The sequence below is a fragment of the Bombina bombina genome, chromosome 1, assembly GCF_027579735.1.
Source record: "Bombina bombina isolate aBomBom1 chromosome 1, aBomBom1.pri, whole genome shotgun sequence".
NCBI classification, from domain to species: domain Eukaryota; kingdom Metazoa; phylum Chordata; class Amphibia; order Anura; family Bombinatoridae; genus Bombina; species Bombina bombina.
In genome coordinates, this window is record NC_069499.1 from 654,779,164 (window position 1) to 654,796,162 (window position 16,999).

Sequence of the window (16,999 nt, forward strand, 5' to 3'; positions counted from 1 at the left end):
TTATACAGGCTGTACACTCACTACTTTACATTATAGCAAAGTGTCCTTTCTTCAGTGTTGTCACATGAAAATATATAATAAAATATTTACAAAAAATGTGAGGGGTGTACTCACTTTTGTGGGAAACTATAAATACATTTAAATCTCAGGTCAATCCAACAAAAGATTGGATGCCCCCATACAGCAAATACATTAGGTATGTGATTGCCATTGTTATGCCAATCACCTAATAATGACAACAAGTGCATGGCGCCCACAGAAGGTTTCCCTCTTTTAAACTGGGGTTTGCGTTTTATAGAGGAAAAGGGTCATCAAAAGTGCCAAGTGAGAACAAGAAAAAAGTGTTGCGCTAGACTATACACCCACTGCCTCTCCTAGGGAACCCCTCAACAAGGATAGTCAATCTATAGAGATATAAGGAAAAAAAGAGAAGGGCACTCTAGCGGAGTGTGATAGAGTGATAGTGTGATAGAGATAACTTCAAGTTGGATACATTTCCAATATACTTTGAGTGCTATAAAGTGAAAAATATGTGTGTAAATAGAGAATATATAATGCTCAGTTGTGGTCTACTAATAAACAGTGTGTGCACAAATCAAAAGTGAGACTTCACATATATGTAAATAAATATAATATTTATTATGTTTGGTTATGAGGATTATCCACATTAGCTACCAAAGGAGACATATATATATTTTCTCTGATAGAAGGTATTAGGTGGTTAGTATTGTGTTTTTTTTTTTGTTTTTTGTTTTCTCTTCCTTTTTCTCTCTTTTTTCTGTATTATCATTATTGTATTATTATCATTATCATAAATAAAAGTGTTAAAAAAAATATATAATATTTAATACTTATATATAGCATAAAAACATAAAATCTTAGTGAAAGATATTCCTCACAATCTGAAGTAAATAAAAAATGATGTTGCATATGACACTTTAGAGCAGCGGTCGCCAACCAGTGGTCCACGAGAAGATTTTGATGGTCCTTGACACCATCAAGCAGGAATTAATCTCCTCTGATGGTGTCATACCCGTTGCTCTGCAACTCCATACAGTGCCTGGCTGGACATCAGTGAAAAACAACGGAGGAGTTAAATTACAATCTCCCTACGCACGTTGTGTAGTACTAATGGAAGATGCTTCCATTTTAAAGTCAGCAGAGGTTGGTATAGTCTTGGCTTGAAATAGTGGAATTAAAGTATATATAAAAAAAAAAGAAAATCTTAAAAAAAAATTTATTTTCTTCCCTTTAACTGTCTCTTTGTAGAAGTTTTCCTAATTCCTTCAGATGGACTTACATCACTTCTTTTGTTAATAAATATGAATTATTTTTCATTCTAATAATTTTATTTCACCTGAATTCCAGTAATTGCCATTCAGCAGATCAGTCATATCCCACCAGTATTATAGTAATTGGCAGTAACATCAGTCGTGGTTAGCTCACATCCATATTGAGAGCTTTTTGATATAAACTTAATTTATGACTCCAATGTCTGTCCATGAGCATAAGTAGTTTTGAATAATTCCTACAATGGGGAGGTAACTTGGAAGTATTGTGGTCCTTTTAAACATAATTCTTTATTCCCCACATTCTGCCCCTCTGTTTCTAGCTCAAAAGTTGGCACCCACCCTTCAGCTGTCATTTGAAAGTATTCTCTCAGTTCTGTCATTCAATTAGTTAATGTTTATGTACAGCAGGTGTGTGTGTATATACATACAGTGGGGCAAAAAAGTATTTAGTCAGCCGCCAATTGTGCAAGTTCCCTCACTTAAGAAGATGAGAGAGGCCTGTAATTTTCATCATAGGTATACCTCAACTATAAGAGACAAAATGTGGAAACAAATCAAGACAATCACATTGTCTGATTTGGAAAGAAATTATTTGCATATTATGGTGGAAAATAAGTATTTGGTCACCTACAAACAAGCAAGATTTCTTGCTCTCACAGACCTGTATCTTCTTCTTTATGAGGCTCCTCTGTCCTCCACTCATTACCTGTATTAATGGCACCTGTTTGAACTTGTTATCAGTATAAAAGACACCTGTCCACAACCTCAAACAGTCACACTCCAAACTCCACTATGGTGAAGACCAAAGAGCTGTCGAAGGACACCAAAAACAAAATTGTAGACCTGCACCAGACTGGGAAGACTGAATCTGTAATAGGCAAGCAGCTTGGTGTAAAGAAAATCAACTGTGGGAGCAATAATTAGAAAATGGAAGACATACAAGACCACTGATAATCTCCCTCGATCTGGGGCTCCACGCAAGATCTCACCCTGTGGGGTCAAAATAATCACAAGAACGGTGAGAAAACATCCCAGAACCACAAGGGGGGACCTAGTGAATGACCTGCAGAGAGCTGGGACCAACGTAACAAAGGCTACCATCAGTAACACACTACGCCGCTAGGGACTCAGATCCTGCAGTGCCAGACGTGTCCCCCTGCTTAAGCCAGTACATGTCCAGGCCCGTCTGAAGTATGCTAGAGAGCATTTGGATGATCCAGAAGTGGATTGGGAAAATGTCACATGGTCAGATGAAACAAAAGTAGAACTGTTTGGTAGTAACACAACTCGTCGTGTATGGAGGAGAGATAATGCTGAGTTGCAACCAAAGAACACCATACCTACTGTGAAGCATGGGGGTGGCAACATCATGCTTTGGGGCTGTTTCTCTGCAAAGGGAACAGGACGACTGATCTGTGTACATAAAAGAATGAATGGGGCCATGTATTGTGAGAATTTGAGTGCAAACCTCCGTCCATCAGCAAGGGCATTGAAGATGAAACGTGGCTGGGTTTTTCAGCACCCGGGCAACGAAGGAGTGGCTTCGTAAGAAGCATTTCACAATCCTGGAGAGGCCTAGCCAGTCTCCAGATCTTAACCCCATAGAAAACCTTTGGAGGGAGTTGAAAGTCTGTGTTGCCCAGTGACAGCCCCAAAACATCACTGCTCTAGAGGAGATCTGCATGCAGGAATGGGACAACATACCAGCAACAGTGTGTGACAACCTTGTGAAGACTTACAGAAAACATTTGACCTCTGTCGTTGCCAACAAAGGATATATAACAAAGTATTGAGATTAACTTTTGATATTGACCAAATACTTATTTTCCACCATAATTTGCAAATAAATTGTTTCCAAATCAGACAATGTGATTGTCCAGATTTAAAATACAGACATAAACAGCTGGATGGCTTAAATGTGATAAAATATAGGACTAATATAATTAAAAGTCCAAACAGTAAAAAAGAAAAAGAAAAAATCAGGGACTTCTCCAGAAAGTGCCGAAACAAATACCACCTTAAATTACGGCCTAAAAAATGGCCTAAAAAATAGCCTTAAAAATATATATTTATATTTTAAGGCTATTTTTTAGGCCGTAATTTAAGGTGGTATTTGTTTTGGCACTTTCGGTAGACGTCCCTCATATTTAATTTCTTTACCGTTCATTGAAAGGCAAACTTCCCTCTCTTGAATGAGGGGTCCCTGTAGAGGCATGGCGCCAGTAGTGGGCCTACTCAACAGAGGGCCCTGGTGCAAAACAAATTTTTGGGGCCCCCAAAGGTAACTCAGTATAAGCAATAGTAATAATATACACACGGCTCTGTATAATGATCTTGAGGATAGATAGATACATAACATGGACCTACAGCCTGCACCAATAAAAGGCTATCTTGCATTAAGATTGTACACATTCTGCACACCCCTATTTATAGAATGGCTGCTATGCCCCCCCCAACACTTGAGCCCTGGTGCCAATGCACATGTTGCACCAATTGTAGTTCTGTCCCTGCCTGGGACTGACATACCAGCTTGCAAAGCTTCCCCCAGCTCTTTGTGATGTTATAAGGCGTTCCTTACCCTTGTGACATCACCATGTGCGACCATGGTGACATCACAGTGTCTGCCAGGAAGAAATAAGGAAGGAGTCTGCAGTCTCCTACACTGGCTGCAGTGTGGGGCTACAGCAGGACGACAACGGTAGTTATGCACATCCAAAAGAATACAATGGATTGGAAATGCGAAGAGAGTGGCCAATTAGGTTGCTGCAATACTTCCTGGTTAGAGAGGAAATTTGTGTTTTTGGTGTACAGTGCAGGCAGGGCCAGAGTATGGGATACTGTTAGGATTGTTACAGCAGGATATAGCTAGTGATGGGCTATTAGGACTGTAGGAGGGATTTGTGTGATTGTTAAATAATTAACATTGATGATGATTTCAGGGAGATGCTAAAAAGGGGCAAAAGAAATGACTGAGCTATTTACCTCATACAGCAACAGATATCATATAGGTATTTGCATAGTCATTTTAACAAACAATTGTACTCCAGGGATATGCCCCTTCATCCATCCTCTTTATCAAGAAAAGGAAATGTTTTTTTTTTTTTTGCATAATTAAGTATAGATGACTCAAATACAAAAACTTTTACTGCAGGAATCGTATACATGTTAAAAGTTTGAATATAAAAATGATTTATAACACAAGACAGATCTAAGCATATGGTGAGAGTAGGATATTCTATCTATAAGATATAATGTAGAGGCATTCTGAGCAGTTATTAGTCAGTTCAGTACCAGCACTTTATATCTGGTTACAGCTTACTTTAATGATATACTGCCCTGGCTATTAGAACATATTAGACATATCTAACAGCTAATAAACTATTGAATGCAGATCTGAGAGGGATGTAGTGAATTGACTTCATAGAATAACACAGGAAACAGTAAGACTGATAAGTCTTATAAGAATAGAAAGGCTAAACATAACTGTTTATTTTGGGCAGTAATTTCACAGGCATCAATATTGGCAGAGATATCTGTCTTGTAATCTTCCAGAAGAAATATAAATTTAGATTTCTTTAATGTAGATTGTCCATAAAGAGACAATGTATATTGTATTGTAATATTGTATCTCAAAGTGGGTGTTTTAAAATAGATTGACATTTTTATTTTCTCCTCTGCACTCTATGCTTCCCCTTTTCATGCACACTGGTGTGTTGATGAGAAAATTTGTACCACTGCTTTTGTGTATTAAGTTTGTGAACCTTGCAGCTGAGAGTGAAGACTCCCACCAGTTTGAAGAGGGGTGTAAGGTAGGCACTTATTGGGGGAATACCATATGCATTTCAGCATTACATATAGCATTAAAATAAGACTGTAAACTTGTTTGGATAGTTTTCTTTTTGTTAAATTAAATATACTGATACAACATAAAATGATGTTAGGTATGGGAATCCATTTTAAAGGACCAGTAAATACAACAGATTTGCTAAATCAACAAATGCATGATAAAAAGACAATGAAATAGCACTTAGGGGCCGAATTATTAAGCACCCTATGGTGCCTAATACATCTGTTTCCACGCAATCTTTCAGGCTCACCTGAAACAGCAGTTAAGAAGTCTAAGACCGCTGCTCCTTAACTGGTCCGCGGCTTCTGAGCAGCAGACAGCAATCAACCCGATCAGATACGATCGTGTTGATTGAAACCCCCTGCTAGCGACCAATTGGTCGCAAATCTGCAGGGGGCGGCATTGTACAAGCAGTTCACTGTCAGCATTCAGCGATGTTTGTCGGACATAATCCGCTGAGCAGATCATGTCGGACAGACATATGATAAATCGGACCCTATGGGGCCTATCATGCTCCGAATGGAGCTTGACGCCCCGTGTTTCTGGCGAGCCTGCAGGCTCACCAGAAACAGCAGTTATGTAGCAGCGGTCAATTATCTTGAAACTTGGCACAATCTCAGTTTGTCACTTTCTAAACCTATCCTAGAAGTTTCATGGTATTTGGTTTCCCAAAAGGCAAATGTGTGACATTAAGCTTGTTTTTTGGGGAGCTTAATGTGGCTTAACGTACAAAATTGAACTTAGGTCTTAACCAATTTCGCCTAAACTTCTCACAATACATTAATCTATTGATTCAAACATATTCTGAAAATTTCAGGAAATTTGATAAAAAATACCAAAAGTTATTCACATTTAACAATTTTTTTTACAATCCTAAAACATTTAATGTGTGCAGTTTAATGTAAAAAGAGCTTAATGTACCAAAATTCACATAAACTTCAATCAATTGCCTTGAAACTTGGCACAAACTCAGTTTGTCATTTTCCAAACAATCCTAGAAGTTTCATGGATTTTGGTTTCCCACAAGGTAAATGAGTGACATGAAGCTTGTTTTTTGGGGAGCTTAATGTGGCTTAACGTACAAAATTGAACTTAGATGTTAACCAATTTCCCCCAAACTTCCCACAATACATTAATCTATCTGTTTAAACATATTCTGAAAATGTAAGGACATTTGATAAAACATAACAAAAGTTATTCACATTTAAATATGTTTTTTACAATCCTTAAACATTTTGGGGCCCATTTATTAAGCTCCGTATGGAGTTTGAGGGCCCGTGTTTCTTTCGAGCCTTTAGGCTTGCCAGAAACACCAGTTATTCTCATTTAACTATTTTTTTACAATCCTAAAACATTTAATGTGAGCAGCTTAATGTAAAAAGAGCTTAATGTACCAACATTCACCTAAACATCGATCAATTGCCTTGAAACTTGGCACAAACTCAGTTTGCCACTTTCCAAACCTATCCTAGAAGTTTCATGGTATTTGGCTTCCCACAAGGCAAATGAGTGACATTAAGCTTGTTTTTTAGGGAGCTTAATGTGGTTAACGTACAAAATTGAACTTAGATCTTAACCAATTTCCCCCAAACTTCTCACAATACATTAATCTATCTATTCAAACATATTCTGAAAATTTCAGGAAATTTGATAAAACATACCAAAAGTTATTCGCATTTAACAATTTTTTTACAATCCTAAAACATTTAATGTGAGCAGCTTAATGTAAAAAGAACTTAAAGGGACACTGAACCCAATTTTTTTTCTTTCGTGATTCAGATAGAGCATGCAATTTTAAGCAACTTTCTAATTTACTCCTATTATTAAATTTTCTTCATTCTCTTGGTATCTTTATTTGAAATGCAAGAATGTAAGTTTAGATGCCGGCCCATTTTTGGTGAACACACTGGGGGGTAGTTATCAACGCGTCTACTTTTCCTGCCTTCGCCGGCCCAATACGCCCGCCTAAGCTCGCCTCACATCGCCGCCGCGGACCTGCAAAAATTCACCTAAGTTATCAAAAAAGCTGTCAAAAAGCCGCGCACCAAGTACGGGGCAATGAGCAGCGGACTGTGAGAGTTATCAGTCATCCGATCTCGCTGCTCTTCGGCTTTTTTACAGCTTTCTTGCTAGCCTGTCACTAAGCACCCACACTAAACTACACTGTTCTACCCCCTATACCGGCGCCCCCGGAGCCCCCCGCAACTAAATAAAGTTATTAACCCCTAAACCGCCGCTCCTAGACCCCACCGCAACTCTTATAAATGTATTAACCCCTAAACCGCCGCTCCCGGACACCGCCGCAACCTACATTAAACCTAGTAACCCCTATCCTGCCCCCCCTATACCGTCGCCCTCTATAATAAAGTTATTAACCCCTATCCTGCTGATCCCGCACCTCGCCGCAACTAAATAAATAGTTTAACCCCTAAACTGCTGCTCCAGGACCCCGCCGCAACCTATATTAAACTTATTAACCCCTAATCTGCCCCCCCTACACCGTCGCCACCTATAATACATTTATTAACCCCTATCCTGCCCCCCACTTCACCGCCGCCACTGTAATAAATTTATTAACCCCTAAACCTAAGTCTAACACTAACCCTAACACCCCCCCTAACTTAAATATTAATTAAATAAATCTAAATAATATTTCTCTTATTAAATAAATTAATCCTATTTAAAACTAAATACTTACCTTTAAAATAAACCCTAATATAGCTACAATATAAATAATAATTATATTGTAGCTATTTTAGGATTTATTTTTATTTTACAGGCAACTTTCAATTTATTTTAACTAGGTACAATAGCTATTAAATAGTTATTAACTATTTAATAACTACCTAGCTAAAATAAAGAGAAATTAACCTGTAAAATAAAAACTAACCTAAGTTACAATTACACCTAACACTACACTATACTTTAATAAATTATTCCTATTTAAAACTAAATACTTACCTGTAAAATAAACCCTAAGATAACTACAATATAATTAATAATTACATTGTAGCTATCTTAGGATTTATATTTATTTTACAGGTAACTTTGTATTTATTTTAGCTAGTTAGAATAGTTATTAAATAGTTATTAACTATTTAATAACTATTTAATAACTACCTAGCTAAAAGAAATACAAAATTACCTGTAAAATAAATCCTAACCTAAGTTACAATTAAACCTAACACTACACTATCATTAAATTAATTAAATAAATTAACTACAAATAACTACAATTAAATACAATTACATAAACTAACTAAAGTACAAAAAATAAAAAAAATAAGTTACAAACATTTAAAAAATATTACAACAATTTTAAGCTGCTAACACCTAATCTAAGCCCCCTAATAAAATAACAAAGCCCCCCAAAATAAAAAAATGCCCTACCCTATTCTAAATTTAAAAAGTTCAAAGCTTTTACCTTACCAGCCCTTAAAAGGGCCTTTTGCGGGGCATGCCCCAAAGAAAACTGCTCTTTTGCCTGTAAAAGAAAAATACAAACCCCCCCAACATTAAAACCCACCACCCACATACCCCTAATCTAACCCAAACCCCCCTTAAAAAAAACTAACACTACCCCCCTGAAGATCATCCTACCTTGAGTCGTCTTCACTCAGCCGAGCAGCGATGGAACCGAAGAGGAGATCCGGAGAGGCAGAAGTGATCCTCCAAGGGGCACTGAAGAAGTCTTCCATCCGATGAAGTGATCCTCCAAGCGGCGCCGAAGAAGTCTTCCATCCGATGAAGTGATCCTCCAAGCGGCGCTGAAGAAGTCTTCGATCCAGGCGATGTCATCTTCCAAGCGGGGTCTTCAATCTTCTTCTTCAGGATCCATCTTCATTCCGCCGACGCGGAACATCCTTCTTTCCCGACGGACTACCGATGAATGAAGGCTCCTTTAAGGGACGTCATCCATGATGGCATCACTTCAATTCCTATTGGCTGATAGGATTCTATCAGCCAATCGGAATTAAGGTAGGAAAAATCTGATTGGCTGATTGAATCAGCCAATCAGATTGAAGTTCAATCCGATTGGCTGATCCAATCAGCCAATCAGATTGAGCTTGCATTCTATTGGCTGTTCCGATCAGCCAATAGAATGCGAGCTCAATCTGCTTGGCTGATTCAATCAGCCAATCAGATTTTTCCTACCTTAATTCCGATTGGCTGATAGAATCCTATCAGCCAATCGGAATTGAAGGGACGCCATCTTGGATGACGTCCCTTAAAGGAGCCTTCATTCATCGGTAGTCAGTCGGGAAAGAAGGATGTTCCGCGTCGGCGGAATGAAGATGGATCCTGAAGAAGAAGATTGAAGACCCCGCTTGGAAGATGACATCGCCCGGATCGAAGACTTCTTCAGCGCCGCTTGGAGGATCACTTCATAGGATGGAAGACTTCTTCAGCGCCCCTTGGAGGATCACTTCTGCCGCTCCGGATCTCCTCTTCGGTTCCATCGCTGCACGGCTGAGTGAAGATGACTCAAGGTAGGATGATCTTCAGGGGGGTAGTGTTAGGTTTTTTTAAGGGGGGTTTGGGTTAGATTAGGGGTATGTGGGTGGTGGGTTTTAATGTTGGGGGGGGGGGTTGTATTTTTGTTTTACAGGCAAAAGAGCAGTTTTCTTTGGGGCATGCCCCGCCAAAGGCCCTTTTAAGGGCTGGTAAGGTAAAAGAGCTTTGAACTTTTTTAATTTAGAATAGGGTAGGGCATTATTTTGGGGGGCTTTGTTATTTTATTAGGGGGCTTAGATTAGGTGTAAGTAGCTTAAAATTGTTGTAATATTTTTTAAATGTTTGTAACTTATTTTTTTTATTTTTTGTAACTTAGCTTTTTTTATTTTTTGTACTTTAGTTAGTTTATGTAATTGTATTTAATTGTAGTTATTTGTAGTTAATATATTTAATTAATTTAATGATAGTGTAGTGTTAAGTTTAATTGTAAGTTAGGTTAGGATTTATTTTACAGGTAATTTTGTATTTCTTTTAGCTAGGTAGTTATTAAATAGTTAATAACTATTTAATAACTATTCTAACTAGCTAAAATAAATACAACGTTACCTGTAAAATAAATATAAATCCTAAGATAGCTACAATGTAATTATTAATTATATTTTAGCTATCTTAGGCCTAGATTTGGAGTTTGGCGGTAGCCGTGAAAACCAGCGTTAGAGGCTCCTAACGCTGGTTTTAGGCTACCTCCGGTATTTGGAGTCACTCAAAATAGGGTCTAACGCTCACTTTTCAGCCGCAACTTTTCCATACCGCAGATCCCCTTACGTCATTTGCATATCCTATCTTTTCAATGGGATTTTTCTAACTCTGGTATTTAGAGTCGTGTCTGAAGTGAGCGTTAGAATTCTAACGACAAAACTCCAGCCGCAGAAAAAAGTCAGTAGTTAAGAGCTTTCTGGGCTAACGCCGGTTCATAAAGCTCTTAACTACTGTACTCTAAAGTACACTAACACCCATAAACCACCTATGTACCCCTAAACCGAGCCCCCCCCACATCTCCGACACTCGATTACATTTTTTTAACCCCTAATCTGCCGACCGCCACCTACGTTATACTTATGTACCCCTAATCTGCTGCCCCTAACACCGCCGACCCCTATATTATATTTATTAACCCCTAATCTGCCCCCCACAACGTCCCTGCCAGCTACCTACACTTATTAACCCCTAATCTGCCGTCCGCACGCCACCGCCAGCTACATTATCCCTATGTACCCCTAATCTGCTGCCCTAACATCGCCGACCCCTATATTATATTTATTAACCCCTAACCTGCCCCCCACAACATCGCCGCCACCTACCTACAATAATTAACCCCTAATCTGCCGACCGCAAAGAGCCGCCAGCTACATTATAGCTATGTACCCCTATCTGCTGCCCCTAACACCGCCGACCCCTATATTATATTTATTAACCCCTAACCTGCCCTCCCTAACATCGCCAACACCTAACTTCAATTATTAACCCCTAATCTGCTGACCGAATCTCGCCGCTATTCTAATAAATGTATTAACCCCTAAAGCTAAGTCTAACCCTAACACTAACACCCCCCTAAATTAAATATAATTTACATCTAACGAAATTAATTAACTCTTATTAAATAAATTATTCCTATTTAAAGCTAAATACTTACCTGTAAAATAAACCCTAATATAGCTACAACATAAATTATAATTATATTATAGCTATTTTAGGATTAATATTTTTTTTACAGGTAACTTTGTATTTATTTTAACCAGGTACAATAGCTATTAAATAGTTAAGAACTATTTAATAGCTAAAATAGTTAAAATAATTACAAATTTACCTGTAAAATAAATCCTAACCTAAGTTACAATTAAACCTAACACTACACTATCAATAAATAAATTAAATACAATACCTACAAATAACTACAAAAACTAAAGTACAAAAAATAAAAAAGAACTAAGTTACAAAAAATAAAAAAATATTTACAAACATAAGAAAAATATTACAACAATTTTAAACTAATTACACCTACTCTAAGCCCCCTAATAAAATAACAAAGCCCCCCAAAATAAAAAAATGCCCTACCCTATTCTAAATTACTAAAGTTCAAAGCTCTTTTACCTTACCAGCCCTGAACAGGGCCCTTTGCGGGGCATGCCCCAAGAAGTTCAGCTCTTTTGCCTGTAAAAAAAAACATACAATACCCCCCCCCCAAACATTACAACCCACCACCCACATACCCCTAATCTAACCCAAACCCCCCTTAAATAAACTTAACACTAAGCCCCTGAAGATCATCCTACCTTGTCTTCACCATACCAGGTTCACCGATCCGTCCTGGCTCCGATATCTTCATCCAACCCAAGAGGCTAGACATCCATCATCCGATGGCTGAAGAAGTCCAGAAGAGGGTCCAAAGTCTTCATCCTATCCGGGAAGAAGAGTAGATCCGGACCGGCAACCATCTTCTTCCAAGCGGCATCTTCTATCTTCATCCGATGAGGACCGGCTCCATCCTGAAGACCTCCACCGCGGACCCATCTTCATCCGGCGACGTCCAACTGAAGAATGACGGTTCCTTTAAGGGACGTCATCCAAGATGGCGTCCCTCAAATTCCGATTGGCTGATAGGATTCTATCAGCCAATCGGAATTAAGGTAAGAATGAAGATGGGTCCGCGGTGGAGGTCTTCAGGATGGAGCCAGTCCTCATCGGATGAAGATAGAAGATGCTGCTTGGAAGAAGATGGTTGCCGGTCCGGATCTACTCTTCTTCCCGGATAGGATGAAGACTTTGGACCCTCTTCTGGACTTCTTCAGCCATCGGATGAAGGATGTCTAGCTCCCTCTTGGTTTGGATGAAGATATCAGAGCCAGGACGGATCGGTGTGATACCCGGTGAGGTGAAGACAAGGTAGGAAGATCTTCAGGGGCTTAGTGTTAGGTTTATTTAAGGGGGGTTTGGGTTAGATTAGGGGTATGTGGGTGGTGGGTTGTAATGTTGGGGGGGGGTATTGTATGTTTTTTTTTACAGGCAAAAGAGCTGAATTCTTTGGGGCATGCCCTGCAAAGGGCCCTGTTCAGGGCTGGTAAGGTAAAAGAGCTTTGAACTTTAGTAATTTAGAATAGGGTAGGGCATTTTTTATTTTGGGGGGCTTTGTTATTTTATTAGGGGGCTTAGAGTAGGTGTAATTAGTTTAAAATTGTTGTAAGATTTTCCTTATGTTTGTAAATATTTTTTTATTTTTTGTAACTTAGTTCTTTTTTATTTTTTGTACTTTAGTTAGTTTATTTCATTGTAGTTATTTGTAGATATTGTATTTAATTAATGTATTGATAGTGTAGTGTTAGGTTTAATTGTAGGTAATTGTAGATATTTTATTTAATTAATTTAATGATAGTGTAGTGTTAGGTTTAATTGTAACTTAGGTTAGGATTTATTTTACAGGTAAATTTGTTATTATTTTAACTAGGTAACTATTAAATAGTTCTTAACTATTTAATAGCTATTGTACCTGGTTAAAATAATTACAAAGTTACCTGTAAAATAAATATTAATCCTAAAATAGCTATAATATAATTATAATTTATATTGTAGCTATATTAGGATTTATTTTACAGGTAAGTATTTAGCTTTAAATAGGAATATTTTATTTAATAAGAGATAATTAATTTCGTTAGATTAAAATTATATTTAATTTAGGGGGTGTTAGTGTTAGGGTTAGACTTAGCTTTAGGGGTTAATAAATTGATTAGAATAGCAGTGAGCTCCAGTCGGCAGATTAGGGGTTAATAATTGAAGTTAGGTGTCGGCGATGTTAGGGAGGGCAGATTAGGGGTTAATACTATTTATTATAGGGTTAGTGAGGCGGATTAGGGGTTAATAACTTTATTATAGTAGCGCTCAGGTCTGGTCGTCAGATTAGGGGTTAATAAGTGTAGGCAGGTGGAGGCGATGTTGTGGGGGGCAGATTAGGGGTTAATAAATATAATATAGGGGTCGGCGGTGTTAGGGGCAGCAGATTAGGGGTACATAAGGATAATGTAAGTAGCGGCGGTTTACGGAGCGGCATTAGGGGTTAAAAATAATATGCAGGGGTCAGCGATAGCGGGGGCGGCAGATTAGGGGTTAATAAGTGTAAGGCTAGGGGTGTTTAGACTCGGGGTACATGTTAGGGTGTTAGGTGCAGACGTAGGAAGTGTTTCCCCATAGCAAACAATGGGGCTGCGTTAGGAGCTGAACGCGGCTTTTTTGCAGGTGTTAGGTTTTTTTTTCAGCTCAAACAGCCCCATTGTTTTCTATGGGGGAATCGTGCACGAGCACGTTTTTGAGGCTGGCCGCTTGCGTAAGCAACTCTGGTATCGAGAGTTGAAGCTGCGTTAAATATGCTCTACGCTCCTTTTTTGGAGCCTAACGCAGCCTTTATGTGGACTCTCAATACCAGAGTTATTTTTATGGTGCGGCCAGAAAAAAGCCAGGCGTTAGCTTTTTGGGTCGTTACCGACAAAACTCTAAATCTAGCCGTTAGGGTTTATTTTACAGGTAAGTATTTAGTTTTAAATAGGAATAATTTATTAAAGTATAGTGTAGTGTTAGGTGTAATTGTAACTTAGGTTAGTTTTTATTTTACAGGTACATTTCTCTTTATTTTAGCTAGGTAAGCTATTAAATAGTTAATAACTATTTAATAGCTATTGTACCTAGTTAAAATAAATTGAAATTTGCCTGCAAAATAAAAATAAATCCTAACATAGCTACAATATAATTATTATTTATATTGTAGCTATATTAGGGTTTATTTTAAAGGTAAGTATTTAGTTTCAAATAGGATTAATTTAGTTCATAATAGAAATATTATTTAGATTTATTTAATTAATATTTAAGTTAGGGGGTGTTAGGGTTAGTGTTAGACTTAGGTTTAGGGGTTAATAATTTTATTACAGTGGCGGCGGTGTAGTGGGGGGCAGGATAGGGGTTAATAAATTTATTATAGGTGGCGACGGTGTAGGGGGGGCAGGATAGGGGTTAATAAATTTAATATAGGTTGCGGCGGGGTCCGGGAGCGGCGGTTTAGGGGTTAATACATATATTATAGTTGCGGCGGGGTCAGGGAGCGGCGGTTTAGGGGTTAACATGTTTATTATAGCTTGCGGTGGGCTCCGGGAGCGGCGGTTTAGGGGTTAACATGTTTATTATAGTGGCGGTGGGCTCCGGGAGCGGCGGTTTAGGGGGTAATACATTTGTTTAGTTGCGGTGGTGTAGGGGGGACAGATTAGGGGTGTTTAGACTTGGGGTACATGTTAGGGTGTTAGGTGCAGACATCTCCCATTGGAATCAATGGGATGTCTGGCAGCAGCGAACCTGAACTTTCGCTATGGTCAGACTCCCATTGATTCCTATGGGATCCGCCGCCTCCAGGGCGGCGGATTGAAAACCAGGTACGCTGGGCCGTAAAAGTGCCGAGCGTACCTGCTAGTTTTTTGATAACTAGCAAAAGTAGTCAGATTGTGCCGCACTTGTGTGTGGAACATCTGGAGTGACGTAAGAATCGATCTGTGTCGGACTGAGTCCAGCGGATCGAAGCTTACATCACAAAATTCTACTTTTGCCGGTATCCAGGGCTTGATAACTAAGGCGAATCAGCCTCGCCACAAATACGCTGCGGAATTCCAGCGTATTTGAGGTTGACAGCTTAATAACTACCCCCCTTTGTGTTGTTTTTGCTGATTGGTGGATAAATTCACCCACCAATAAACAAGTGCTTTCCATGGTCCTGAACCACAAAAATAGCTTAGATGCCTTCTTTTTCAAATAAAGAAAGCAAGAGAACGAAGAAAAATTGATAATAGGAGTAAATTAGAAAGTTGCTTAAACTTGCATGCTCTATCTGAATCATGAAAGAACAAATTTGGGTTCAGTGTCCCTTTAATGTACCAAAATTCACCAAAACTTCAATCAATTGCCTTGAAACTTGGCACAAACTCAGTTTTTCACTTTCCAAACATATCCTAGAAGTTTCATGGATTTTGGTGTCCCACAAGGCAAATGAGTGACATTAAGCTTGTTTTTTGGGGGCTTAATGTGGTTTAATGAGTAAAAAAGTGGCCAAATGTTAATCAATTGCTGCATAATTTTGCACAACCCAAGACTTCCACTATCCAAGTCTATCCTAGAAGTTTTATGGATTTTGGTTTTCCACAAGGCGAATGCGTGACATTAAGCTTGTTTTTTTGGGAGCTTAATGTGGCTTAACATACAAAATTGAACTTAGATGTTAACCAATTTCCCCCAAACTTACCACATTACCCTAATCTATCTATTCAAACATATTCTGAAAATTTAAGGACATTTGATAAAACATACCAAGAGTTATTCACATTTAACTATTTTTTTTTTACAATCCTAAAACATTTAATGTAAGCAGCTTAAAGGGACACTGTACCCAATTTTTTTCTATCATGATTCAGATAGAACATTAAATTTTAAGCAACTTTCTAATTTACTCCTATTATCACATTTTCTTCATTCTCTTGGTATCTGTATTTGAAATGCAAGAATGTAAGTTTAGATGCCGGCCCATTTTTGGTGAACAACCTGGGTTGTCCTTGCTGATTGGTGGATAAATTCATCCACCAATAAAAAAGTGCTGTCCAGAGTCTGAACCACAAAAAAACCTTAGATGCCTTCTTTTTCAAATAAAGATAGCAATAGAACAAAGAAAAATTGATAATAGGAGTAAATTAGAAAGTTGCTTAAAATTGCCTGCTCTATCTGAATCATGAAAGAAAAAAATTGGGTTCAGTGTCCCTTTAATGTAAAAAGAGCTTAATGTACCAAAATTCACCTAAACATCGATCAATTGCCTTGAAACTTGGCACAAACTCAGTTTGTCACTTTCCAAACCTATCCTATAAGTTTCATGGTTTTTGGTTTCCCACAAGGCAAATGAGTGACATGAAGCTTGTTTTTTGGGGAGCTTAATGTGGCTTAACGTACAAAATTGAACTTAGATGTTAACCAATTTCCCCCAAACTTCTCACAATACATTAATCTATCTGTTTAAACATATTCTGAAAATGTAAGGACATTTGATAAAACATAACAAAAGTTATTTACATTTAAATATGTTTTTTACAATCCTTAAACATTTCGGGGCCCATTTATTAAGCTCCGTATGGAGCTTGAGGGCCCGTGTTTCTTTCGAGCCTTTAGGCTTGCCAGAAACACCAGTTATGAAGCAGCGGTCTAAAGACCCCTACTCCATAACCTGTCCGCCTGCTCTGAGGAAGCGGACAAACATCGCCGCATTTCAACCCAATCGAATACGATCAGGTTGATTGACAGCCCCCTGCTAGCGGATGATTGGCCGCAAATC